Source organism: Narcine bancroftii, chromosome 5, assembly GCF_036971445.1.
Source record: "Narcine bancroftii isolate sNarBan1 chromosome 5, sNarBan1.hap1, whole genome shotgun sequence".
Taxonomy (NCBI): Eukaryota; Metazoa; Chordata; class Chondrichthyes; order Torpediniformes; family Narcinidae; genus Narcine; species Narcine bancroftii.
Genome location: NC_091473.1, coordinates 143,194,199 through 143,221,424, shown reverse-complemented (window position 1 = coordinate 143,221,424; position 27,226 = coordinate 143,194,199). Strand labels below are relative to the sequence as shown.

Here is a 27,226-nt window from a genome sequence, read left to right as displayed (position 1 = left end):
CAGGCATAAAACATGAAAATCTGTAGACACTGTGGTTGAAGTATAAACACAAAATGCTGGAGAAACTCAGCAGGTTAACGGTGTCCTTTAAGTAGCAAAGATCAAAATACATAACTGAGGTTTCGGGCTTGAGCCCTTCATCAAGGTGTGGAAAAATGTCGGCGCTTGAACAAAAGATCGTGGGCAATGTATGGTTGCGATGGGTGGAGGAGGGAGGGAGAGGATAGCAACAATCAAGGGTAGGAGGGATGGCTAGGTGAAGGGAGGGAGGAGAACTGGAAAGGGGAAGAGGGGTGCAGGTTAACAGAAACAGGAAAAGTTGAAGTTAATGCTATCTGGCACTCTCCAGCCAGATGGCATTAACATCGACTGTTCCAGTTGCTGCTAGCCTGCTCTCCTATTCCCCTTCCCCCTTCCTTTTCCAATTCTCCTCCCTCCCTTCCCCCTCCCTTCTCCACCTATCTCCCCCTGTCTTTGCAACCACACCACCCCCTCCATTCTTTTATTTGGACGCCTGCTGACATTTTTCCGTACCTTGATGAAGGGCTCAAGCCTGAAATGTCAGTTATGCATTTTTACCGTTGCTGTATAAAGGACACTACTTAACCTGCTGAGTTTCTCCATCTTTGTGTCTTTACTATTCAACAGGTGTCTTATCTGAACCAGTTCAGATTAATTTGTAGTTTAAAAGGAGAACAAATTTACGGCATGTCTAAATTTTTAAAAAAGTTCCTTTATTACTTAATGCACTGCTTGTCTTGCTGACTAGTACAGACTGACCCTGTCTCACCTGTGCTATGTAGAATAATAAAACCTCTGTAACCATATGATTTACACCTCATTCTTCTGAAAAACCTTAATCTCTAGATCCAACGGGATCATGGGCATTTTGAGATTAAGGTTTGGTTGAATCTGTTGAGGAGCGTTAATGTGGACAGACCACCCCGTCCCCCCCACCCCCACCACTGAAACTGATGAGATATAACCAAGGTTATTGAAAGTGGCAAGTGAAGAGATTATTGAGGCTTTAACAGAGATCTCTGCTTCTTCACTAGTGACAGAAGAGGTCCCAAGAGGACTGGAGAGTGGCTGATGTTGTACCCATTCAAGAAAGGGAAAGAAGGGGAGATCCATGAAATTATAGGCCAGTAAGCCTCATATCAGTGGTTGGAAAACTATGGGAAAGGTTACTTAGGGATAGAATTTATGTGCATTTGGAGAGTCAAGGTCAGATTAGGGACAGTCAATGTGACTTTGTGAGGGGCAGGTTATGTCTTGCCAATTTGACTGAGTTTTGTGCGGAGGCAACGGTTGATAAGGCAGTGCCTGCTGTATACATGACCTTTAGTAAGGTCCCTTCATGGATGATCTGGTTGCATGGGATCCATGTGGAGTTGACAGTTGGGATACGAAATTAGCTGGCCCAATAGGTGGTGGTAGAGGCCCAAGGGCAGTGGTGTTCTACTGGAATTAGCGTTGGGACCCCCTGATTATATTCAGCGCCCTCCATAATGTTTGGGACAAAGACTTTTTTTCCACTGTGCTTCACCATTTTGAATTTGTAATCAAACAATTTGCGTGTGATTAAAGTGCACATTCCAGATTTTATTCAAGGTTATTTGTCGACATTTAGGTTTCACCATGTAGAAATTGCAAAATGCCTATGGATCCCGCCACCATCTCCGATGCCTGAAACCTCCATGGCCTCACAGCCTCCTGTCCATTCCAGTGGTGCATCAGGGCCCCTGCATTCAAGTCGCCCAGCTCGGATCCTGGTTCTGAACCCCTCATACGATCAGTAAGCTTCCCGCGGCCCAGGCCCTTCGGGAGCCCTGCTTGGCATCGGCGCCCTCTTGAACACCGGTCCCAATACCTGGTTCTCATGAACCGGTCTCCAGCGACCCGTGGCCTGGTGTGAGTCCTTTAGCAGCCAAGCCCCTCGCTGGTCCGGTGCTGTGGTCTCCTTCCCTGTCGTACCCTGTCCGCTGCTTCTCCAGAGCCTGCAACCCTCGTCATCCACACTTGTCGAGTGTGGGTGCTCCCATCTTGGGAACAATCCTCGGAGTACTCTGATATAAAGAAATGACCTGTTCCGCAGGCAGTTTAAGCCTGATGCGACAATGGGGTTTGACAACCAGGCAGGAGGAGTCTGTAGAGGAGCTCGACAAGAATACTCCTGGGTCCACATCAATGGCAATGCCGTCATTACTTCAGCTGCCAACATTTCTCCTTTTCAAAGTTATTTAATGGTCACTGCAGGTATTGTGTGCTGAATGCCTGTTCTGTGGTGTGTGGCTCTGTTGAGATTTTGTTCACTCCTTTTCAAAATGTTCTCATAGTCTCTCGTGTCAGTGATGTTCGACCAGTGTAGCGATGCTGAAATAGTGGCAGCTGATATCTACGTAGCAAATTCCCAGCAATATACTTATTACCAGTATATTTTAATAATGTTGATTGATAGAAATATTGGCCACAACAGTATATGACTTAAAGCACACATGTCAAACTCAGGCCCGCAGGCCAAATTTGGCCCGTGATATAATTATATTTGGCCCGCAAGATCATTTCAAATATGTATTAGAGCTGGCCCGCTGGCCGCCGCGCCAGTATAGCGCATGCATAGTTAATACTACAAATCCCAGAATGCTTTGCAAATGCATTGGCGCCGTCCCATCAGCCTGCTAATCTCCCCACCTCCTCTCTTAACTTTCATTATCATCTGTGACCTGTCGCCTAACTCACATGTAATAAACCCCTTATGAAAAATGGCCAAACGAAAGACAGAAAACAGGACCTTTCAAGACAGGTGGGAGGCAGACGATATGTTCATCATTTTAAAAGACAAACTTGTTTGTCATTGAAGCAAGTTGTTATTTTTTTGACTTGTTGGCTTGTGAAAAAAAAACATTTAAAAGGAGCTTAAAGGCTATAGAGAAATATTATTTATTGAATATTTTATTTAACCATATAACCATATATAACCATATAGCCACTTACAGCACAGAACAGGCCAGTTCGGCCCTACTAGTCCATGCCGTAACAAATTCCCACCCTCCTAGTCCCACTGACCAGTACCCGGTCCATAACCCTCTAGTCCTCTCCTCTCCATGTAACTATGCAGTCTACCAAGTCTGCCAGAAGCTCATTCCACATCCCTACCACCCTTTGCATAAAGAAATTTCCCCTCATGTTCACCTTATAATTTTCCCCCTTCAATCTTAAACCATGCCCTCTAGTTTGAATCTCCCCCACTCTTAATTGAAAAAGCCTATCCACATTTACTCTGTCTGTCCCTTTTAAAATCTTAAACACCTCTATCAAGTCCCCCCTCAATCTTCTACGCTCCAGAGAAAAAAGCCCCAGTCTGCACAACCTTTCCCTGTAACTCAAACCTTGAAATCCTGTCAACATTCTCATGAACCTTCTCTGCACTCTCTCTATTTTGTTTATATCTTTCCTATAATTTGATGACCAAAACTGTACACAGTACTCCAAATTTGGCCTCACCAATGCCTTGTACAATTTCATCATTACCTCCCTACTCTTGAATTCAATACTCCGATTTATGAAGGCCAACAGTCCAAATGCCTTCTTCACCACACCATCTACCTGAGTATCAGCCTTGAGGGTACTATTTACCACAACTCCTAAATCCCTTTGTTGCTCTGCACATCTCAATAGCTTACCATTTAATGCATATGACCTATTTAGATTTGCCTTTCCAAGATGTAACACCTCACACTTATCTGTATTAAATTCCATCAGCCATTTCTCAGCCCACACCTCCAGCCTTCCTAAATCATCTTTTAATCTACGGTAATCTTCCTCACTGTCCACAACACCACCAATCTTTGTATCATCCACAAACTTGCTTATCCAATTCTCCACCCCTACTTCCAGATCGTTAATATATATAACAAACAATAGAGGACCCAGGACCGATCCCTGAGGAACTCCACTAGTCACCGGCCTCCAATTGACATGCTAAGAGTGAGTTGGAATTGCAATGGATGACTGACAGCAATGTCCATTTGTTGGGCCTTCTTGTTAGTGGATCTGGTGTTGGGGGACCAGGAGAGATCCTCTGCCAGGTGCATGCCAAGGAATTGGGTGCTCTTGTCTACCTCAATGGTGGAACCATCGATGGTCAACAGAAAGTGGTTCCCCCCCCCCCCCAGACCCTCCAAAAGTCAACCACCATCTCCATGTCCTAGTTGACATTCAGGTGTAAGTTGTTGTCTCTGCACCAGTCCATTAGCGATTGCACCTCCTTTCTGTAAGCTCACTCATCGTTCTGCTAATGAGCCCCACTACGGTCGTGTCGTTAGCGAACTTGATGTGATTAGAACTGTATCTTGCTGCACAGTCATGGGTCAGCAGGGTAAACACCAGTGGGTTGAGCTTGCAGCCCTCAGCGCCCCCCCCCCCCCCACCCCCACCATGCTCAGTGTGATAGTGTTGGACATGCTGTTTCCAATCCAAATTGACTGAGGTCTTCCAGTCAGTAAGTTGAGGATCCAATCAGAGAGAAAGATCTTTAGGCCCAACAGGTTCAACTTCCTAATCAGGTGTTGTGGTAAGATTGTGTTGAATGCTGAGCTGAAGTCTATGATCAGCATTCAACATACGGGTCTTTATTTTCCAGGTGAGTGAGGGCCAGGTGGCAATGGTGTCATCAGTAGATCAGTTGGGATGGTATGCAAACTGCAGGAGGTCCAGTGGGAGGGGGCAGCTGAGCCTTGATGTGCTCCATGACTCGCCTCTCGAAGCACTTCATGACAGAGGATGTGAGTACAACAGGACGGTAGTCATTGAGACACTACACTGAGGGCTTCTTAGGCACAGGGATGATGGTGACCACCTTGAAGCATGTAGGTATGACGGCGCTGCTCAGGGGGATGTTGAAGAAGTCCTGCAACTGAACACAGGGCTGTGCAAAGTGATTGTCCTAGTCTGAACAAAGTTGTCCAATGTGGAGGAGCTACATTGTGAACAGCCTGTACTGTGCATTGAGGGAAGAGAGGCAAGACAACTCACTTGCACCTCCTGCACTTGCATGGGTAAGACGAGGGAGTGGTGGTGGGGACAGAAGAGCAGTCCCTGCAGTAAGCTGAAAAGGGGATGGGAATGCGTGCCTGAGGGTCGAATCTTGTAGGACCAGGCAGAAATTGCTGAGGATCTATTGACTGTGGAGGCTGGTGAATTGGAACTCTGTCTCTCTCTGCCCAGGAGGAGAGAGAGTGAGAGCAGAGGTGTGGAAAACTGACAAGAAGCAGTCAGAGGCTCTGTCCACAATGTTAGAGGGAGGGGTTTTCAGGGTCTTATCATCTAAATGTGATGGAAACAGGAACCAGGAGGATTGGAGAGCATGGTATATAACTTTGGTGCGCTTTTAAAAAAATAGTACCTCAGAATATTTTATATCCACTGTGAGACTAGACATAATGTCTCAAGAAGAAAGCATCTTTTGACGATTCAGTATTATTTTAGTGCTGTACTGAAACATTTGGTTGGAAGCTGTGCTCCAATCTCTTTGCATCTGATTGGCAATGGTGTTGTTAAAGTATATTCTGTGTAGAGGGCAGAATAAAACAAAAGTAAATCACGAAAATCATGGTTGAAGTAAAATAACAGACCCCATATCAATAATTCAATGTAATTTTATTTATTTTGTAATGCAAATGGTCTCTTTCATACAAGAAAAGACGTTGTAACAATGGGGTCTTACTGCAAGGAAATCCACCTGGTGCTCCGAAACAGGCTGACCTCCTTGTTACACCATCTTGCAGTTACTTTTGTAAAATTTGGCCGGCATTTACACAATGTTTCGAAAATGAGAACAAAGCAATTTATGTATAGTCAGCTATTCTGACCCACAGTCCTTACCTGAAGTTGTTTTTGGAGAAAGCGGGAACAAGGAAAGTTATGTCTGGTCAGACATTCTATCCCACGGTATTTATATGAGATTGATTTTCAGAAAGACCCCTGTGAATTATGTCCAGTCCAAATGTCTTATCTCCCGATGGTTGTGACCTGAAACTGTCCTTGGAGTTGTTCTTTACTTGCCTGGCCATCTGTCCTGTCAAACATTGTTTTAATTGTAAGATTCAAAGGTTTCATTCCTGCGATACAATCAGTTCTTGTGGCCTTGCTACAGACAGTATGTACCATCTATCAAGGTAAACGTTCAAATGTCTTTTCTCTCAGGAGCCATGTAATTTACAAAAATCAAGTTGAAGCTGCCGGAATACCTTAGGGAGAGGGGGACAAACGACCCTGTTTCTGGTTTCTCATTGTTACTGAACAATGGCTGGCATCTATTACAACTTAGATCAGAAAAATCTGGAAATGTTCCTCAGGTACTGCAGCGCAAGCGAAAGAGAGAAAATGACCTAACATCGAACTGAAATGTTAACTCTCTTTCGAATGTTTTGGGGAGATAAATTGGTCAAATTAGAGTAGGTTACATACACACACTTTAAAACAGATCTTATTTAAAATATTGGAGGATTCATATCCACAGTACTTTGAATAGGAACTGTGAGGAATGCTCTGCACATTTCACAAGTACGCGCTAATTGAAATGATGTCATGAAATGAATGGACTATTGTCTTTAAAGCAACAGCAAGAGACAGGCTGTCTCCTAATACCTCTTCACAGAAAGGTCATTGAGAGATTATTGTTTACCTAAAAACAACAGATGGACCAGAAGACTAACTCATTGTTTGCTGGAAAAGGTCAGGGGTTTTGCAAGTGAGAGAGAGAAGGACATGCTGCCTGGCAGTTTGAGAGAGAGAGAGAGAGACAGACAGACAGACAGACAGACAGACAGAGGGAGTCTTTGACTTGTGTCACAAAAAACTGTAAAAGCCAGGAGAAGCTTGTTGGAACTGAATCAGAAAGCTCCAGAGTGGTGGATGTTTGGAAGTGCTATCTGTCTGATGTTTCTCTTGGAATAAGTGAAACAGAAAGGAACTCTGTGGTAGCCTGAAAGAAAGAGGTTACCATCTGGAGAACCTTGATGGGGCAAGTTTCGTCAGCAAGACATTGAGGTGACTAATGGTGGTACCTCAGTTGTGGAAATCCTGGAACAACAAATCTCTCTCTGCAAACCTCCAAGAAACATTTACCTTTCGAGCACCAAAGCCTGGTGAACTTTATAAATGTTAAATTCTGTGCACAGTATAAGAATTGCCTGCAACCAGTGAATGTGGAAGAATGAGAAGTGAGATTGGACTGTGAACCAGATAACTTATCGTACATTTACACACAAATCACATAAATGTGCACTTAGAATTAGAAGGGGGTTAAGTTAATAGAGATAAGTTAAGTCGTGTTTAAAGATAATTAAAAACAACTTTTATTTAAGTAACCATTTGTTGTGTTGCTGCTGGGTTTTGGGGTCCTTTGGGCTCATAACAGTGTCACTTCCAGTAAGAAAAATCCATGTTCGTGCTGTTGGGTTTAAGCTTGTCCAGGAGGAATATGAGGTATTGTTCCTGAAATTTACATTTGGCCTCAACCTAGCCATGGATGAGGCGGAGGACAAACATGTCTGTGTGGGGACGATGAGAGGAATTGAAATGGTTGGCCACAGGAAGCTCACATTTAGACCTACAGTCAAGGCAGAGCCGTTTAGCGACATGGTCACTCATTCCACTGAATGCAATAGATCAGGCTGGACAATGTGTGTGTAAAGCTGTGCCTCACCTGAAGGTCTGTTTGTGATTGTGGATGGAGTTGAGGAGGGAAATGTAGTCAAATAAATCATCCTTGAATCCAGAGGTTACTCCCAATTGACCTACAACCCCTGGTATGGTTTGAACAGTGGGAGGAAACTGGAGCCCCTGGGGAAAAAAAACCATGCAGACATAGGGAGAATATACATACTCCTCACAGACAGCGCCGGATTCGAACCCCAGTCACGGTAACAACATTGTGCCAAACACTACACTAACTATGCAGCCCAAAGGCTTAATAAAAGTTAGTGTTTTTCCACTTGTGTATCTATCTTCTCTTTGACAGGAGGTGGTGGGGGGGTGGGGGAATTGGAGGAGAGAATGTGGCCAGGGTGGGGTGGTTCCTTTAACAAGCTGGCATCTTTCCCAAGACAGTGGTGATGGCAGTGTTCATACTGATGAGGACCCGAGAGGAGCAGGAAACGCACTTGTCTTCCAGCGGTCCTCCACAGGGTCCTACTGCCTGGTCATTACACTGACGTTGGCAAACCCACAGAGGTCCGTGCACAAGATGACCATGCTTGGCAATCCAGACCGCGAGGGTAGTAGAGCACCAGTGCAGGAGATCACCTCACTGTCAAGAAGGAGATGTGAAGACCCAAGAGGGCAGAAGGCCACAGTGGACCAGCAAGGAGCTTGGCGGCCAAAGGACTCGTACCAGGCTGCTGGAGAATGGCTCGAGGAAACCAGTCTTGGGACCAGGATTCCTGAGGGGGCCCAATGGTGATGATGGCTTCTAAAGGGCCTCAAACATTAACAGCTTCGGTTGACTACCAGGGGCCGAAGAAGATGACTCGGGTGCTGGAGCTCAGATTCACCACTGGAGCAGACAGAAGGCCGGGTGGCTACAGAGGTTACAGGTGGCAGGATCAATGGACTCTCTTTTGTTTTTCTCCCTCTTGGTAGGACTGCTGGATTAGTGGCACCTCTCTGTGTGTGCCTTTGTGGCGAACCAGATTTCAGATTTATTGTCAGAGTAGATATGTGATTCCTTCTTTTTGTGGGTCAGGCAGAATTACCACTTATTGGTAGTGCAAAAAAAACCGAAGGAAGCAAATTTTGGGTATTATATATGTGATAGTACAGACCTATCACCAATGTCTATAGTTACAATATCTAGAATGTAATGACTGTGCTTACAGCGATTGGCTGAGAGCTAAGCCACGCCTACTGTCTGGGCCTTAAAGGGTTGTGTCCCAAGCCAGGTCGGATCATTCCAGACTGGTCGGCCACCTGTGAAGAGCTCCTGTCTTTTGCTAATAAAAGCCTTGGTTTGGATCAACTTTGGTTCTTTCGACGAGCTCTACAATATACATGATCATAAAGGAACCTTCAGCATTTAATGAATTGTTGAAGGTGGATTTTCAGCTCCAAAGACCTGCAAAAACTCCTGGCTTTAGCATCCTCCGTTCACCCACTGGCATCCTGGACTTTCGAACTCCCCAGCCTGCACTTTAAAGAAACCTTGGACATCGTTCTTCTTTCCAGTGACAGCTCTTAAAGTGGGCTGTGTGCAATCGCGGTATCATCTTCACAGCGATCGTTTATAATGATGGAACAAATGTACTCGAGCAAGGTGCTCCATGAGCACAGTCACTCGAAGAGATATTAAGGTCATTGACCACCCATTTGATCATGAGACGTGGCAGCACGCTGTTAAAGTTGCACATTGTCTCAGAAAATGTTGGAAACACAGCACATCAGGCATCATTCGTGGAAAGAGGAACATTTACACATTCACTCTGCTACCCTGGGGGAAAAGGTACAGTAGCCCCCAGCAGTACAAGGACAGCTTCTTCCCCGCAGCCATCAGATTCCTGAATAGCCAATGAACCAAAAGCACAGCCTTACTCTTCGCGCCCTACTTTTGTTATTAATATTTTATTTTTTATAGTAATGTCGTAAGACGATCGCTCTAGGACGCTGCTGCAAAATGACAAATTTCATGACTTGTTCATGATAATTAATCCTGATTCTGGTTATGTCTAAGACACTTTGTTGGGACTGGGAAAGAAAGACGACATTAGTTTAAGTTGCAGGCCTGGGATAAGTCCCCGCAGCCTAATAGAATCTATCCCAATTATGAATAGAGGCAAAAAGGAGATTGCTGGGGCCTTGGGAGAGAACGTTGTATCCTCTGTAGCCACAAGTGAGGCCCGAGAGGACTGGAGAATAATCAACGTTGTTCTTCTATTTCAGAAGGGAAAATCAGGAATTTTAATGCAGTGAACAGTACATCGGTAGTGGGGAAATGATTGGAGAAGATCCAGTCACATCCGGAAATGCGAAGCCTTATTCATGAATGTCACCATGGCAGGGGAGGTCATACTGTATAAAGTTGATATTTTTTTGGAGATGACAAAAATAATTGATGAGGGTACAGGAGCAGATGTTGTGTACATTTACGAAAGCTTCCAACCAGGTTTCTCATAGTAGGCTGATTTGGAAGATTAAGGTACAATTCAGGTTCATTAAAGGATGAATTGAAACTTGGTTCAAAATGGGGTTGTCAGGTTCTATAGTCCTCAACATCCATTGGAGCGCTTTCATCCCTAACGTCGAAGTACTCGAGATGGCAGAGGTCGACAGCATCGAGTCCACGCTGCTGAAGATCCAGCTGCGCTGGATGGGTCACGTCTCCAGAATGGAGGACCATCGCCTTCCCAAGATCGTGTTATATGGCGAGCTCTCCACTGGCCACCGTGACAGAGGTGCACCAAAGAAAAGGTACAAGGACTGCCTAAAGAAATCTCTTGGTGCCTGCCACATTGACCACCGCCAGTGGGCTGATATCGCCTCAAACCGTGCATCTTGGCGCCTCACAGTTTGGCGGGCAGCAACCTCCTTTGAAGAAGACCGCAGAGCCCACCTCACTGACAAAAGACAAAGGAGGAAAAACCCAACACCCAACCCCAACCCACCAATTTTCCCCTGCAGCCGCTGCAACCGTGTCTGCCTGTCCCGCATCGGACTTGTCAGCCACAAACGAGCCTGCAGCTGACGTGGACTTTTACCCCCTCCATAAATCTTCGTCCGCGAAGCCAAGCCAAAGAAAGAAGGCAGAGGTAGAGGTGGAAGGGTGTTACTCTGGCGAGCAATTGGTGTTCCGTGGGGATCAGTGCTGGGACCACTGTTGAATGTTTGATTTGGACAAAAGTGTAAAGGGGCTGACACCACAGAATTGCGGACAGTGAGGAATGTCGCCAAAAGGTTCAACAAGATATAAATGAGTTGGATACATGGGCAGAGAAGTGGTAGGTGGTGATTAATTTGGACAAGTGTGGGGCGTTGCACTGTGAGCATTTAAAGGAAAGTTGACAATCAATGGCAGGGCTTTGAGGAGCATTTATGAATGGAGAGATCTTGAGGTACAGGCGCAAAGTTCCCTCAATGGGGCATCATAAGGAGATAGTGTGGTTGACAGTCAGTCAGTTGAGCTGGGAAGACATATTGCAGCATTATAAAACTTTGGCTAGGTCACATTTGGAGTATTGTGTTGTTTGAGTGTTTGCTGCATTATAGGAAGGATGTGGAGGCTTTGGAGAGGGTGCAGTAAAGGTTCACAAGGATTAGAGAGTATTAACTACAGGACAAGATTGGACTAACTTAAATTGTTTTCTCTGGAGCGTTGGAGGTTGAGGCTTGCAACCTAATAGAAGTTATATGAAATTATAAGAACCAATTATAGGGTAGATGATCAGAGTCTTTTTCCCAGAGGTGGAAATGTTAAATACGAGAGGGCATAGGTTTAAGAAGAGAGAAGGATTATGAGACGAGAGTTTTTTTTTAAACACAGAGTGGTTAGTGTCTGGAACCTGCTGCTAGGGGAGGTGCTGGAAGCAGATATGTTAGTATCATTTAAGAAGTGTTTAGCCAGACACATGAACAGGCAGGGAATGGACAGGCTGAGGCACGAACAGGCAGATATGCAGTTTGAACTTGCTGAAAGTTACCAAGCACGGTCTGATTTTATTGCAGATTTCCAGCACCTGCAGGTCCTTCCCCCCCCCCCACATATTCAGCTGGGGAATTGAGTGAAGGAGTGGTCGCATCTGACGAGCCCGCTGACGACAATTTAGTGCAATGCCCAAATGCGACATTAGTGGAGGTGGCATGTTTAAGGACCATGCTTTAAAAGAAATGGGAGAAGAAGTGTTTTAAACCTGTACTGAAATTGAGGTGCTATGAGGGCAATTAGTAGTGGAGTGAAATATGAAAGCCTGCAAATGCTGTGATTGAGGTAAAAACACAGAAATACTGGCGGAACTCAGCTGGTCTCACAGCATCCATAGGAGGTAAAGATGTATAACTGACGTGTTGGACTTGAACCTGTCTAAGAATCTCTTAAATGCCCCTAATGTTCCAGCCTCCACCACCAACCCTGGCAAGGCATTCCATGCACCCACAACTCTCTGTGTAAAAAAAAACCTATCCCTGATGTCTCCTCAAAACTTTCCTCCCTTCACTTTGTACAGATGTCCGCTGGTGTTTGCTACTCCTACCCTGGGAAAATGGTGCTGGCTGTCTACCTTTTCTATGTCTCTCATAATCTTGTAGACCTCTCATTCTTCTTCTCTCCAAGGAAAAAACCCCACTCCTGCTAACTTTGACTCTCATAAGGACATATTTACCATTTTATCCTTGTCCATAGCTATGGGAGTTGTGGTCCCCCCACAGAGAGGTCTGTCACCTTACCAGGTTCATTACCCAGTTCTAGATCCAGTATGGCCTTGTCTCTAGTTGGCTGGTCCCCATTACTGTGTCAGCAATCCTTATTGTAGAGAGGAGGTGTTAGTCACTATTTGGGAAGTTGAAGGGTCTCATACCAACAACCTTGTTATTTCTACACCATTCCAAATTCTACCTACTTATCTGTCCTTCAGTGTGCCAGAGGGCTATTTCTGATTTCCACCCACCCCAACTCAATAGACTCTCCCTCCACAGCATCCTCCCTTTCTGTATCCATGTCCAGTAATGTTACCTCCCCCCACCTCTTTTCCCTCCCATCCTATTCCTTTTAAAACCACCTGTATCCCAGTACCTGCATCAGCCAATCCTGCCCTTCCACCAGCCAAGGCTCTGTAATGGCCGCCACATTGTTATTCCACGTAGTGATCTATGTTCGAAGGCGATTTTTGATGAAATAGAGAAGTGTTGAAGCATCAACGCTATCACGGCGCCAGTGACCCGGGTTCGATTCCAGCCCTGCTTGTAAGTAGTTTGCATGTTCTCTTCATGAACTGCATGGGCTCCAAGTTCATCCCCTTTATTCCTAATACTCCTTGCATTGAAATAGACACATTTCAAACCCTCCAACTGACTACATTTATGCCTCCTCTCTTGCCTGTCCTTCCTTCCAAACCCACACCGCATTGCGTCATCCGTTCCACCTTCTGCCCTATTCTCCACCCTCACCCTCACTTCTCCACCCTCAGTCGTGAGGACGCTGAACACCAAAGGAACTGCTCACACTAACCATCTGAGACCCTCATATGTACAAAACAGTAATGATCTATTTATTTGCATAGATGAAATACTTGTCCTGCACATTTATTGAATGTGTGTTATGTCTGGTTGAGCATCTGCATGTTTTACACAGAGGACCGGAGAACGCTGTTTTGTCAGGTTGTACTTGTACAATCAGATGATGATAGACTTGACTTGACTTGGTGCATTCTGATTCCCAGTTCCCTGCCCAACTAGTTTCAACCCTCCGCAACAATTCTAGCAAACCTGCCCACCAGCACCGAGGAGGTGCAATCTTTTGCACAAGGCCTACACATTCCCATCTCATGATGTTTTACCTTACACTATTCATTGCTGCTCCTGTGAGCTTGCCGTATGCAAATTAACTCCTTTGTTCTCCAACATCGCAATCCTGATTCGATTTCATTGAATACACAGGACTTTGAAATGTTCTGAAGTCATCTAAAAATGAATATTTAAATTTTAAAATCCTATTTACAGCACAGCAGAATCTGATTCTGGCCACTTAAAACTGTGCCGCCCAATTACGCTCCATTAACCCACGACCCCCATACGTTTTGGAGGGTGGGAGGAAGCCGGAGCCCCCCAGGGGAAAGCCCATGTAGTTCATGAAGAGAACATGCAAACTACTTACAAGCAGGGCTGGAATCGAACCCGGGTCACTGGCGCCGTGATAGCGTTGATGCTTCAACACTTCTCTATTTCATCAAAAATCGCCTTAGAACATAGAATATTTTCGATATCTTTTCTGTGTAGTGGAGGGGGGAACCGAGTTGATACTGCTTGAAGTTTTACACCTGTGACATTGTATTTTCACTTTCATTCCCTTTTCTTCATTGTACTGAATCTATTATAAAAATCAATAAAAAAAAATTGAAAAAGAAAGAACATAGGACATCACAGCACAGCACAGGCCCTTCATCCCTCAATGTTGTGCTGACCTTTAGCATCAGCACTGATCTCCAGGGCGGTCCAGCTGAAAACCATATGCACAGAGAACTGAAGCAATAACCGTGTAACCGAGAGACTGAGTTGGATGAAAGGGTGTTGATTAGACTGGTTGGGCTGTGCCCTTCAAGGACGCTGAGCAGCGAAACGACCAAGAGTAGAAACAATTTGTCAATGAGGTTGGGGGCCACTAATTGGGGAGTGCACATCTGGAGCTAATAAACAGAACGATTGAAGGGACAAAAGGGATGACGAAATGTGCAAAGCAACCCAAAAAGTGGACCAGCATGTTAATTGGAAGATTGTAAGTGCACCAGTCGCATAAATTTAGATTGCACTTTGAGGCTGGCTATCCTGACAGAATGTTAATGGGCTGTGACTTCTGATTTCTTTTCCCTCCTCCACACCACCCTCCCTTCACATATATTTTCAAAAGAGAGGCATGAAGCGCGGCAGTGGAAACAGGTGCCTGCTACTGTATAAATTGGAGCTGAAGTTCAATTTAATCCCACAACAGGATTTAAATGCATTTAGTGGAAAGAAAAACATATTCTCTGCCCCTCGATGGCTGCACAGCATTTTAAAAAGCAATCTCCTGTCGAATGTGTTTGAACTACATGTCGTACTCAGCTCCCTACAGACGGGATTGGACTCCAATGAGAATGATATTATCTGTTGAAGGAGCACATGCTGCCTTGCTGCTTTCAATGGATGAACTATTCCAACGCCCCATTCATAAAACAGGCTCATTTCTGCATTGCCTCTCTCCAGAACAGTTTCATTTTAAAATGCTTTGACGCATGAGAAATTAAAACCCAGCCGACAAGATGATTTTTATATTATTAAAAGGCACAACAGTTGCATTGATAAAAGTGATTGCCGCTCTGAAAGGCATAATCATCCTGCCTCACGAACTTGAAGCAGTCTCCCTTAGGAGGTGTTTGGCAAGTGAGAGGCCTGTTGGAGGTGCTGATTAGGATGCAGAAGTATTTACTGCTTTGGGCGGCGCAGTTGGCTTGGCCAGGAACAGGGGTTCTGCAAGGAGTTTGTACGTTCTCTCCGCGTCTGCGTGGGTTTCCTCCCACCCTTCAAAACGTCCTGGGGTTGTAGGTCAATTGGGCGGCACGGGCGTGTGGGCCTGTTACCATTGCTGGATGTTTAAATTTAAATTAAATTCTTCCCTGAGAGTGAGGGGTTAATTTGTTGACCACATCCCTTCCTCCTCTAAGAAAATTGTTGATTTGGTGAAGCCAAGGCTTTTATATAATTGATGTACCTTTGCTGCCAGCTGAAACCCCAACCTTGCCATTGTTATGAATTATTTCCACAGCAACCTGAGCAGCCTCCGACTTTGTACTGTCTGTAAACTCGAGGTCAAATGAAACTCTGCTTCTGCTTTATGTGCGTGCACAACACTACACACACACACACACACACACTCACTCCTGTCAGACCCTTCTCCCTGCAGACTCAGTACCTTCTATTTCAGTCTTCTTATTGATTGAGATAGGGTTTATTCTCTGAAACCCCCTGCAGCCACATTTGTGTGCTCTGCTTCTTGAACATCAACTGTGTAATTAATGGCTGTGCCTTCAGCTGCAGGCCCCCAAGCACGCGAAGTACCTCTTTTACCACTCTCCCTTTTCTGCTCTGAGGTTTTGCAACTCTGTTCAGTCAGAATAATCCAAGTGGATGACGATCCAGCCAAGATTCCCGAAACCTGGCCAATTTTATTCACCGCATGTGATGTCCAAGAAATATTATGGGTGCTGGTTGGAGCAAAGGCTGAAGAGACCAGATGTGGTCAAAAAGGCTTTAGCTTGAGAAGTGGTCACGATTCTAAACCAAGCTGATCCAGTTACAACAGTGTCCTCAATTACAGAAAAATGCCCTGGCTTGTACTCTGAACCAAAGCAGAATGAATCCAGTCTGATTAATCACTACCTTATCAATGCCCTTTAGCCAAATGATGAGCCAAATTGACAGAGACCTAGTTTCACAGCATGAAAGCAGGCCCGTTAGCTCAGTATCCATGCTGACCATGTGGTCCACTGGAGCTTGTACAATTGCCTGCATTTGACCCATATCCCTCTGTTACGAACTGTGATTATTGGAGCAGCAATAGGCAATGAGCCAGTAAACTCCCAATTTATAAATAATTTGTTGGAAAAGTCCTGACATAAAATTACTTCTTTGATCCAATTGAATTTCCTTAGGCAATGTAAAGAATTTAACCAAAGCTTTGGAATAGCTTCTGGAAACCTGGAAGCTGCACAAATAACAGTCAACAAATACTGATACCAGCTTTTGCCTTAGGCCATGGACCAACGCAATCCACAATAACTAGAAAAGGGTTCTCCACAAACAGGAGACCCCAATTAGGTTTACCCACAACCTAACAAATGTGACACATCCTGCAAAAAGACATGTCAGTCCTTTTTAATATTTTATTTAAGATTTCAAATCATATTGAAAAATACTCCTATTATATATATATATATATTCTTTCTTTCTTTGACTTGGCTTCGCGGACGAAGATTTATGGAGGGGTAATGTCCACGTCAGCTGCAGGCTCGTTGGTAGCTGACAAGTCCGATGCGGGACAGGCAGACACGGTTGCAGTGGTTGCAAGGGAAAATTGGTGGGTTGGGGTTGGGTGTTGGGTTTTTCCTCCTTTGTCTTTTGTCAGTGAGGTGGGCTCTGCGGTCTTCTTCAAAGGAGGTTGCTGCCCGCCGAACTGTGAGGCGCCAAGATGCACGGTTTGAGGCGATATCAGCCCACTGGCGGTGGTCAATGTGGCAGGCACCAAGAGATTTCTTTAGGCAGTCCTTGTACCTCTTCTTTGGAGCAGCTCTGTCACAGTGGCCAGTGGAGAGCTCACCATATAACATGATCTTGGGAAGGTGATGGTCCTCCATTCTGGAGACGTGACCTACCCAGCGCAGTTGGATCTTCAGCAGCGTGGATTCGATGCTGTCGGCCTCTGCCATCTCGAGTACTTCGATGTTAGGGATGAAGTCGCTCCAATGAATGTTGAGGATGGAGCAGAGACAACGCTGGTGGAAGCGTTCTAGGAGCCGTAGGTGATGCCGGTAGAGGACCCATGATTCGGAGCCGAACAGGAGTGTGGGTATGACAACGGCTCTGTATACGCTAATCTTTGTGAGGTTTTTCAGTTGGTTGTTTTTCCAGACTCTTTTGTGTAGTCTTCCAAAGGCACTATTTGCCTTGGCGAGTCTGTTGTCTACCTCGTTGTCGATCCTTGCATCCGATGAAATGGTGCAGCCGAGGTAGGTAAACTGGTTGACCGTTTTGAGTTTTGTGTGCCTGATGGAGATGTGGGGGGGCTGGTAGACATGGAGGGGAGCTGGTTGATGGAGGACCTCAGTTTTCTTCAGGCTGACTTCCAGGTGTATTAATATCAAATTACATGAGACTATTTTCAACCCTCCCTCTCTCCCTCCTTAAGCTCCCTAAATTAATAAATAATAAAAATTAAGAGTTAATAAGAAAAGAATATATATATATATATATATATATATATATATAATATGAGTATTTCAATCTAAAAATATAAATCTAAGTATAAAGTGATCTAAATTGTGGAGCACAGGTTCTCTTCAGACCAGACATGGATTTACAAAAGGTAAATCGTGCTTGACAAATCTATTGGAATTCTTTGAGATGGTGACAGGTAAAATAGATGGGGGACCTGGACTTCCAAAAGGCCTTCGATAAGGTCCCGCATAAACGACTGGCTTCCAAAATCAAGGCTCATGGGATTGGGGGCAAAGTATTAATGTGGATTGAGAACTGACTGGCAGGTAGAAGACAGAGAGTTGGGATAAATGGCTCGTTTTCTGAGTGGCAGGCGGTGACCAGTGGGGTGCCACAGGGATCTGTACTGGGACCCCAGCTGTTCACAATTTACATTAATGATCTGGATGAGGGGATTGGATGTAATATCTCCAAATTTGCAGATGACACTAAGCTAGGAGGGGATGTGTGCACGGAAGAGGGGGTCAGGAAGCTCCAGTGTGATTTGGATAAATTGAGGGACTGGGCAGATACATGGCAAATGCACTACAATGTGGATAAATGTGAGGTTATCCACTTTGGTAATACAAACCGGAGGGCAGATTACTATTTGAATGGCAATAGATTAAGAGATGGGGAAGTGCAGAGAGACCTAGGGGTACTTGTACACCAGTCTCTGAAGGCGAGCATGCAGGTACAGCAGGCGGTTAAAAAGGCAAATGGTATGTTGGCCTTCATATCAAGAGGGTTTGAGTCTAGGAACAAGGATACCTTACTGCAGCTGTACAGGGCCTTGGTGAGACCCCACCTGGAGTATTGTGTGCAGTTTTGGTCACCTTATCTAAGGAAGGATGTTCTTGCAATGGAGGGAGTGCAGAGGCGATTCACCAGGCTGATACTTGGAATGGCAGGAATGACTTAGGAGGAAAGATTGCGCAAATTGGGATTGTACTCGCTGGAGTTTAGAAGATTGAGAGGGGATCTCATAGAGACCTATAAAATTCTGGCAGGACTGGACAGAATGGATGCAGATGGGATGTTTCCAATGGTGGGGGAGTCCAGAACCTGGGGCCATGGTTCGAGGATAATAGGCAAACCATTTAGGACCGAGATGAGGAGGAATTTCTTGACCCAGAGGGTGGTGAATCTGTGGAATTCATTGCCACAGGGGGCAGTAGAGGCAGGTTCATTGAATCTATTTAAGAGGGAATTAGATCTATTTCTTCAGTATAAGGGTATTAAAGGTTAAGGAGAGAAGGCGGGGATGGGGTACTGAACTTTAAGATCAGCCATGATCTCGTTGAATGGCGGAGCAGGCTCGAAGGGTCGAACGACCTACTCCTGCTCCTATCTTCTATGTTTCTATGTTTCTATTGAGATAACTTTAAATTTTCAAACCAACGCTTTTTATATCTGTGCTCCATAGTTTCAAAAAGAAATGATACTTATTCTGTAAATTATAAGTAATTTTTTTCTAGTGGAATATATGAACGTAGTTCTGTACGCCATCTCTCTAACCCTAAATCTACATCAGATTGCCATGTAATAGCAATACATTTCTTTGAAACAGCTAAAGCAATTCATAAAAATTCTATTTGATACATAATTAATCCCAATTTAATACAAGTACTTCAAAACTCGTTAGAATGCAGTCAAGGATTTCATACCACGTTACAGCTGAGTCGCAGAACAGATGCAGGGGCGGCTGGTGCCGGATGTCGGGGCAGGGACAGCCACCGCGGGACATTGGGGAAGCGGAGGCCGCCGCTGGATGTCGGGGAAGGGGTGGCTGCTGCCCCAAAGTCCCGCATCAATGGGGGGGGCATGGCTAGCGGTGGTGGGGGGGGGCTGTCAGGCGTGGGGAGTTGGGTCGCTGGCTGAGTGTCATCAGCCTGCTTCTTAGCAGTTTGGGGTCCACAGACACTCATGGTATAAGTGATTATACAGATTAATGAATCGCATTCTAATGAGGTTTAACTGTACTTTAAATATCTCCTAACAAAAATATCATTGGAAGTGTAACTCCTAAAACTTTATTCAAAAATTTTTAAATTTCAAACAAAAATATATATATACTTTTGGACAAAACCAAACAGAATGTATAAATTTTTTTTTTTCTTCTTCTTTGGCTTGGCTTCGCCGACAAAGATTTATGGAGGGGGTAAATGTCCACGTCAGCTGCAGGCTCGTTTGTGGCTGACAAGTCCGATGCGGGAAGACTACTCAAAAGAGTCTGGGAAAATTGGTTGGTGGGGGTTGGGTGTTGAGTTTTTCCTCCTTTGTCTTTTGTCAGTGAGGTGGGCTCTGCGGTCTTCTTCAAAGGAGGTTGCTGCCCGCCGAACTGTGAGGCGCCAAGATGCACAGTTTGAGGCGATATCAGCCCACTGGCGGTGGTCAATGTGGCAGGCACCAAGAGATTTCTTTAGGCAGTCCTTGTATCTCTTCTTTGGTGCACCTCTGACACGATGGCCAGTTGGTTGTTTTTCCAGACTCTTTTGTGTAGTCTTCCAAAGGTGCTATTTGCCTTGGCGAGTCTGTTGTCTATCTCGTTGTCAATCCTTGCATCTGATGAAATGGTGCAGCCGAGATAGGTAAACTGATTGACCGTTTTGAGTTTTGTGTGCCTGATGGAGATGTGGGGGGGCTGGTAGTCATGGTGGGGAGCTGGCTGATGGAGGATCTCAGTTTTCTTCAGGCTGACTTCCAGGCCAAACATTTTGGCAGTTTCCGCAAAACAGGACGTCAAACGCTGAAGAGCTGGCTCTGAATGGGCAACTAAAGCGGCATCGTCTGCAAAGAGTAGTTCACGGACAAGTTGCTCTTGTGTCTTGGTGTGAGCTTGCAGGCGCCTCAGATTGAAGAGACTGCCATCCGTGCGGTACCGGATGTAAACAGCGTCTTCATCGATGAGGTCTTTCATGGCTTGGTTCAGCATCATGCTGAAGAAGATTGAAAAGAGGGTTGGTGCAAGAACGCAGCCTTGCTTCACGCCATTGTTAATGGAGAAGGGTTCAGAGAGCTCATTGCTGTATCTGACCTGACCTTGTTGGTTTTCGTGCAGTCGGATAACCATGTTGAGGAACTTTGGGGGGCATCCGAGGCGCTCTAGTATTTGCCAAAGCCCTTTCCTGCTCAAGGTGTCGAAGGCTTTGGTGAGGTCAACAAAGGTGAGGTAGAGTCCTTTGTTTTGTTCTCTGCACTTTTCTTGGAGCTGTCTGAGTGCAAAGACCATGTCAGTAGTTCCTCTGTTTGCGCGAAAGCCGCACTGTGATTCTGGGAGAACATTCTTGGCGACACTACAGGACCTTCGTGATGCCATCATCATCACCCAGAATGTATAAAATAACCTAGTTCTTTATTACATCTAAAACATAAATCTTATAATGTTAAATTAAATTTCTTTAACTTCTTAGGTGACAATGTCACTCCTTAAATTAGGCCAACAAATGTGTCTTGTTATTTTATCAACAGTCTTCTTTACTCCAAAATGGGCCAAGTTTAAAATTTCATTCCTATATGCTTTAGGAACTACAACCTGATGAATAACTGCCCATTCCTCATTTTAGCAGGTTATATCCCTTGGACTCCACTTATTATCCCTTAAAAATAATATCCAACTGGCACTTTCTCAATTTCTTCCTCAGATCAAACCTTATTTCACAATATCTATTTTTTGTTTTCCTATCAATTCCTTTTGTGATGAAGAAAAATCCTTACTTTCAGGTTCAACATCAATATACTGTCCTCAAGAGAAGTTTTTCTGACAAATCCACACAATTTAAAAACTCTTCTACCTTATCAATAATTTTACCATCCTTATCATGTTTCTTTGTGCCCGAGTCATTGCACAGGCCGGATTGATTTCAAAATCGGTCTTTATCTCATTAATAACTGGTTCTCTGTCAATGACCCTCCGCTGTCATCCCCAAAACCTATGTAACTCCATCTATTGGTAAACTCTCTCGAATTCCAATAGAAACAATCCCATTAATTATTTCTGACTTCAACAATATCCTATGCAAAGATACCAGCTCCGTTTCACCTCCCAAATCTCGGATTAAATTTATTTCACCCTTGGCAGACTCATCACCAAACTCCAAAACACTGTTCAACACAAGTGACTGGGCTGTCCCAGTATCTCGAAGTACATTCACTGGCGCTTGGGGTGCCGCTGTAGTGACTGCTGCAGCAGCGCTACCGAGTAAAGAGATGTCCACGCAGCGTGAGGGCGAACCAAAGAATGACTTTATTGGTTTAACTTCGCTGTGTCTCCGTGTTGGCCTGCCCGCTTCTGGTGACGTACCCGCTGGCTTCCGGAAGTGATGTTATCACATTGCGGTGTCATTCTCCGGCCAGCAGGCTGCTACGCCGAAGTGGAGGACCTCTTAGCCCGCACGTGGCACTAGGCATGGGCTTCTTCTGGCAGAGGCCCTCTACACCACCCCCCCCCCACCCCCCCCCCCCAGAATTGCTGCAGCTCTCTGAATGGTCTGACTTACGGTCTTTGGGCAGTCTACCTCTGTGTTTGACCTGGGGGTCCGGGGCCAGAAGGTCAGAGTCCAGGTGCATGACTTTGAGGCGGTCGACTGTGAATCTGTCCTGTCAGCTGCCAATGTCCAATGTGAACACCATGCCATCTCTCCACAGTACCTCGAAGGGGCCTTCGTATGGGCATTCTATGGGGGGGTCCCTTGCTGTCCTCTGTGTATGAAAACATAGTGGGTGGACTGCAGATCCGCTGGAACGTGGCTGGGTGGTGAGCTGTGTCTGTATGGTGGCAAGGGGAGGGTTATCCGCCCACTTGCTCTCTCAGCCTACGCTGGATGTCTAAAGAGCTGGTCTGTGGGCCGGGGTGTTTGAAATATAAGACCCCTGGGATAGAGAGCGGTGCGCTGAGCACCATCTGTGTGGACGATGCTGGCATGATCTCCTTCGGTGCCATGCAAATCCCGAGCAGTACCCACAGGAGCTGAAACCAAACCCTTTGACACAAAGTATTTAAACTCATCCCTAATGTTGTCATGAGATCTGAACCTTTCTTTGTCTCATCTTTTTGGATACAGGTGTCTGGTGCTGCCTCTTTCTGTTTCTTCAGCTCATAACAATTTGCATCACATGACTAGGTTTCCCTTCATCTTTAATTTTCACGTTATTTCCGAATTTATTTTTAATTTTACTGGGATGAATAACATTAACCTTTCGAAAGGTTTTATTGGGTATAAACTTAATCTTGTGGATCAGAGCATACTCATTGGCTAATTTAGCAGATTCTTGCCAAGTTCCTTCTTCGCTTTCATCTAAGTATGATTTTATATCATTAGGAACACATCTTTTGGTTTCTTCAACTAACAGCAGTTCTCTTAATCTGTTGTCATCATTCTTTATGCCTTTTGATGTGCACCATCGATCAAAGCACACAGTTTTTTCACAGACAAAATCCATATAAGATTGATTAATTGATCTCCTCAAAGTCCTGAATTGTTGTCTGTCAGCTTCAGGAACCAATTCATAAGCTTTAAGCACGGCTTTCTTTACTCCCCCATAATGACCAGGTTGTTCTGCAGTAAGGGCTGAGACCGCCTGCTGTGCTTCTTGAATTACACTTTATAGCCTGCAGCTGACGTGGACAACTACCCCTCCATAAATCTTCGTCTGCGAGGCCAAGCCAAAGAAAGAAGATAACATGAGGGACCACTGATCTCATGGGCATTTTAAACATTTAGCCACCTGTTCAAAATGTTGAAAATATTTATCAATTTCACTTTCATCAAATGGAGGAACTAACCTCACCTCGACTGGCTGTAAACTTCTCTATTGGACTAGAAGGTGGAACTCTGCTTTGTCTCTGCTCTGCCTCGAACCTCCTCGTCTCTGCCTCATATCGCCTTTGCTTCTCTGCATTTTTTAAACTCAAACTGTCTTTGCTCTTCTTTTTCCCCTGCCTCAGTTTTTTTAACTCAGTCCTTTCCAACACAGGCTATTGCTTAATGGATTTACTCTCAGGAACTTTCTTTCACTCTGCCTCTTTCCCTCTTCTGCATATTTCCTTACTATAACTTCCTTTATATCCTCCTTTCTCAGGATTAATTTTCCTTCAGATATTCACCACATCATCCTTTTTTTTGCCTTTTGCAACTCTGCAGGAAATGGTGATTCCAAAAATCAATATCCATTGTTGCTTTTAAGCATACACCCATGCTCACTTCGGCAGCACATACACTAAAATTGGAACGATACAAAGAAGATTAGCATGGCCCCTGCGCAAGGATGACACGCAAATTCGTGAAGCGTTCCATATTTTTTAGAAAAAAAATTAAAAGTAAAACATACACCCAAGCCTCTGAATTAGCTTGCAAAAAGGAATTTAACCTCCCGATTGAAATTTTATCGATTACAAAGCTCCAAATTCTGTGCTGCCTTCGGTAGCTTCCCAATTTGGTTAAGCTTCAATTAGCTCCAAATATGGTAAAATCTTGGGCAACGAGCCCCCAATGTTACGAACCGAGTGTAATGAGCAGCAATAGGCAATGAAGCAGGCAGTGTTTAATTTTAAACCACTAATTTTATTTCTAACTCTTAAAATATAGTCTTAACATTTAAACTATCCTTAACACTAACTCTTGAGGATGGAGCGCTTTCATCCCTAACGTCGAAGTACTCGAGATGGCAGAGGTCGACAGCATCGAGTCCACGCTGCTGAAGATCCAGCTGCGCTGGGTAGGTCACGTCTCCAGAATGGAGGACCATCGCCTTCCCAAGATCGTGTTATATGGCGAGCTCTCCACTGGCCACCGTGACAGAGGTGCACCAAAGAAGAGGTACAAGGACTGCCTAAAGAAATCGCTTGGTTCCTGCTGCATTGACCACCGCCAGTGGGCTGATATCGCCTCAAACTGTGCATCTTGGCGCCTCACAGTTCGGCGGGCAGCAACCTCCTTTGAAGAAGACCGCAGAGCCCACCTCACTGACAAAAGACAAAGGAGGAAAAACCCAACACCCAACCCCAACCCACCAATTTTCCACTGCAACCGCTGCAACCGTGTCTGCCTGTCCCGCATCGGACTTGTCAGCCACAAACGAGCCTGCAGCTGACGTGGACATTTACCCCCTCCATAAATCTTCGTCCGCGAAGCCAAGCCAAAGAAGAAGAACACTAACTCTATCCCCAACTATGCACAGACGTTTAGTGTGTATTACAGTCCAGGCCAAAATCTAGAAAGTTACTTCAAATTCAGATTTATAAATTCAGTGTTTAAGTGCAGGCCTTTGAAATTTGATGCCCACAATTAATGTTGAATGGGAAGACTGGAGCTGCTACAGATACACAAATTCTCCGTGCGTTGCCCTTTGAAGAAATCTCCATCCACATGAGCTGTGGTCGCAACACTCCTGGTCCTTTTGTAGGCAAGACTCAAACTGGGCGGCCTCCATAAAGCTTCCATGACCCTGGCACCGGTCTCTCCAAGTAACTTCACTGCAAGTCGCAATTAAATGGATCCCTTTGCTTCCCAAAAATACCCTCCTGGCACAGGTCAATCCACTGAAAAGGCCCAGTCATTCACAGATTGTTTTGCTCTGAATTCCACAGAATGGCTGGCCACAAGAGCTGTTTCAAAAGCAGTTTTCTCTCCAGCCGTCAGAATGGTACTCCCCTTGGCAAAATCACCATGTCTTTGCAAATGTATCAAATTCTGGAAAAAGACTGTGACAAACCTTCCCTCAGTTCTTCCAATGTATCGGATTATCGCTGGGCTGTGACTTGTGTGAAATGTTAAATGCTGACTATAACCATTCACTATACTATCCCTTTCTGTGATAATCCCATTTTGCTAAAACAGGAACTCAAAATACCTTTGAACCTTTTCTATCCATGTCCTGGTCTAAATGATCTTTTAATCTTTGCAATTGTGCTCACCTTGACCTGGCAGACCATTCCATATACCCTCCAGCCTACGTGTGAGAAAGGTTCCCCTTGGGTCCCATTGAAATCTTTCCCCCCCCCCACCTTAAATCTTTGCCCTCTAGATTTAGCCTGATGGAAGTACGTTGATTAGGAGCATTGCAGTGGTTCAAGGGCAATTGGGCATGAGCAACAAATGCTGCCCTTGTCGATATGCACATCCCAGAAGATTATACAGGAGCATTTATAACAAAGAATCTGTATGTGTTGTGTTATGTCTGGTTGTGCGTCTGCATGTTTTGCACTGAGGACCAGAGAATGCAGTATCGTTGGGTTGTACATGTACAACCAGATGGCAATAAACTTGACTTGACTCGACTTGATGTAAGTAGATTTTTTTTAGACATACAGGAAGGTAACAGGCCCTTCTGACCCACGAGCTTGTGCCCCCCCCAAAATACACCCATTAACCAGTATGTTTTTGAAGAGTGGGAGGAAACCGGAGCACCCAGAGGAGCTCTACAAAGTCACGGGGAGAACATACCAGCCCCTACAGATAGCTCCAGAATTGAACCCAAGTTCCTGACGCTGTAATGGCATTACACTAACTGCTACATGAGCCGTGCTGCCTATGGACGTTGTCTTTAACTGATTTTCACATGCATGACAATTTTCCCAAACACCATCTAAACCAACCATTCTCAACTTTTTTTTTTTGCTATGGCCCTATGACTCAAAGTTGTGAAGCAGTCATGTTTTGGTTTGTCTCCTGCCGACTACGTGAAAACATAATTGAGATGAAAAGAAGACAAGGCTTTTATTCAAATGTGCTGTGGCCCACCCCGCCCCCCCCCCCCTCCCCCCCACCAGAGGTGCCAGAGAACTCCGTTGAGAATGGCTGATCAAGACAGATGTATCTCAAGCCCGAAACATTGATGATGTACTTCTGTTACATAAAGGACACTGTTTGGCCTGCTGAGTTTCTCCAACATTATGTTTTTACATATGTCCACTTTTGCTATAAGGCAAACAAAGAATCACCATTGGCTTTGCTCAGCACTCCTAACGGTAGGAGAAATAGATGCAAAATGGAGTTCCCTTCAGAGACACCGAATGACTGTGGATTTGCCTCCAGCGCTCCCTTTGCCTCTGCAGTTGCAGAGATGCCAGTTCAAACCATCGGCAACCCGAGCTCCAGGTCCAAACCTCCAATACGATCAGAAAACCTTCAATGCCTGAGGCCTTTGCTAGCCCTTCTTGCCCTCAGCACCCTCTTCAAACCCAGTTCCGATACCTGGTTCCTATGAGCCACTCTCCAACAGCCCACAGCCTGTGTGGGTCCTTCGACAGCTAAACCCCTTGCTGGTCCAGTGCCATGGTTACCTTACCTGCCTGTCTGTTTCCTCTACTTCTGCTTCTTAATGGGGGTGGGGGGGGGGGGGTGGTGGTGTTCACTACATTTCTGGTGCCCTTCTTTGGTTTGCTGCTCCCCCCGAGAATGCAACTCCTCGTGGTGCCCAGCATAAGCACGGACCTCCATGGTTGCAGGATTAAAACAAAAACCCGTACAAAGCGGACTTCGTCAGAACTGGGCAATTGGACTCTGCGGGGCAG

At 45.2% G+C, this 27,226-nt stretch overlaps 1 protein-coding gene and 1 non-coding gene across 5 annotated transcripts in view; both read left to right on the top strand.

The window, feature by feature from the left end:
* pigk (phosphatidylinositol glycan anchor biosynthesis, class K) overlaps positions 1 to 27,226 on the top strand; it is a 178,237-nt gene that overhangs the window by 128,630 nt on the left and 22,381 nt on the right. The window lies entirely within an intron of this gene.
* LOC138765580 (U6 spliceosomal RNA) lies at positions 23,908 to 24,014 on the top strand. Its single transcript, XR_011358576.1, has one exon. It is a non-coding gene; the product is annotated as a U6 spliceosomal RNA (small nuclear RNA).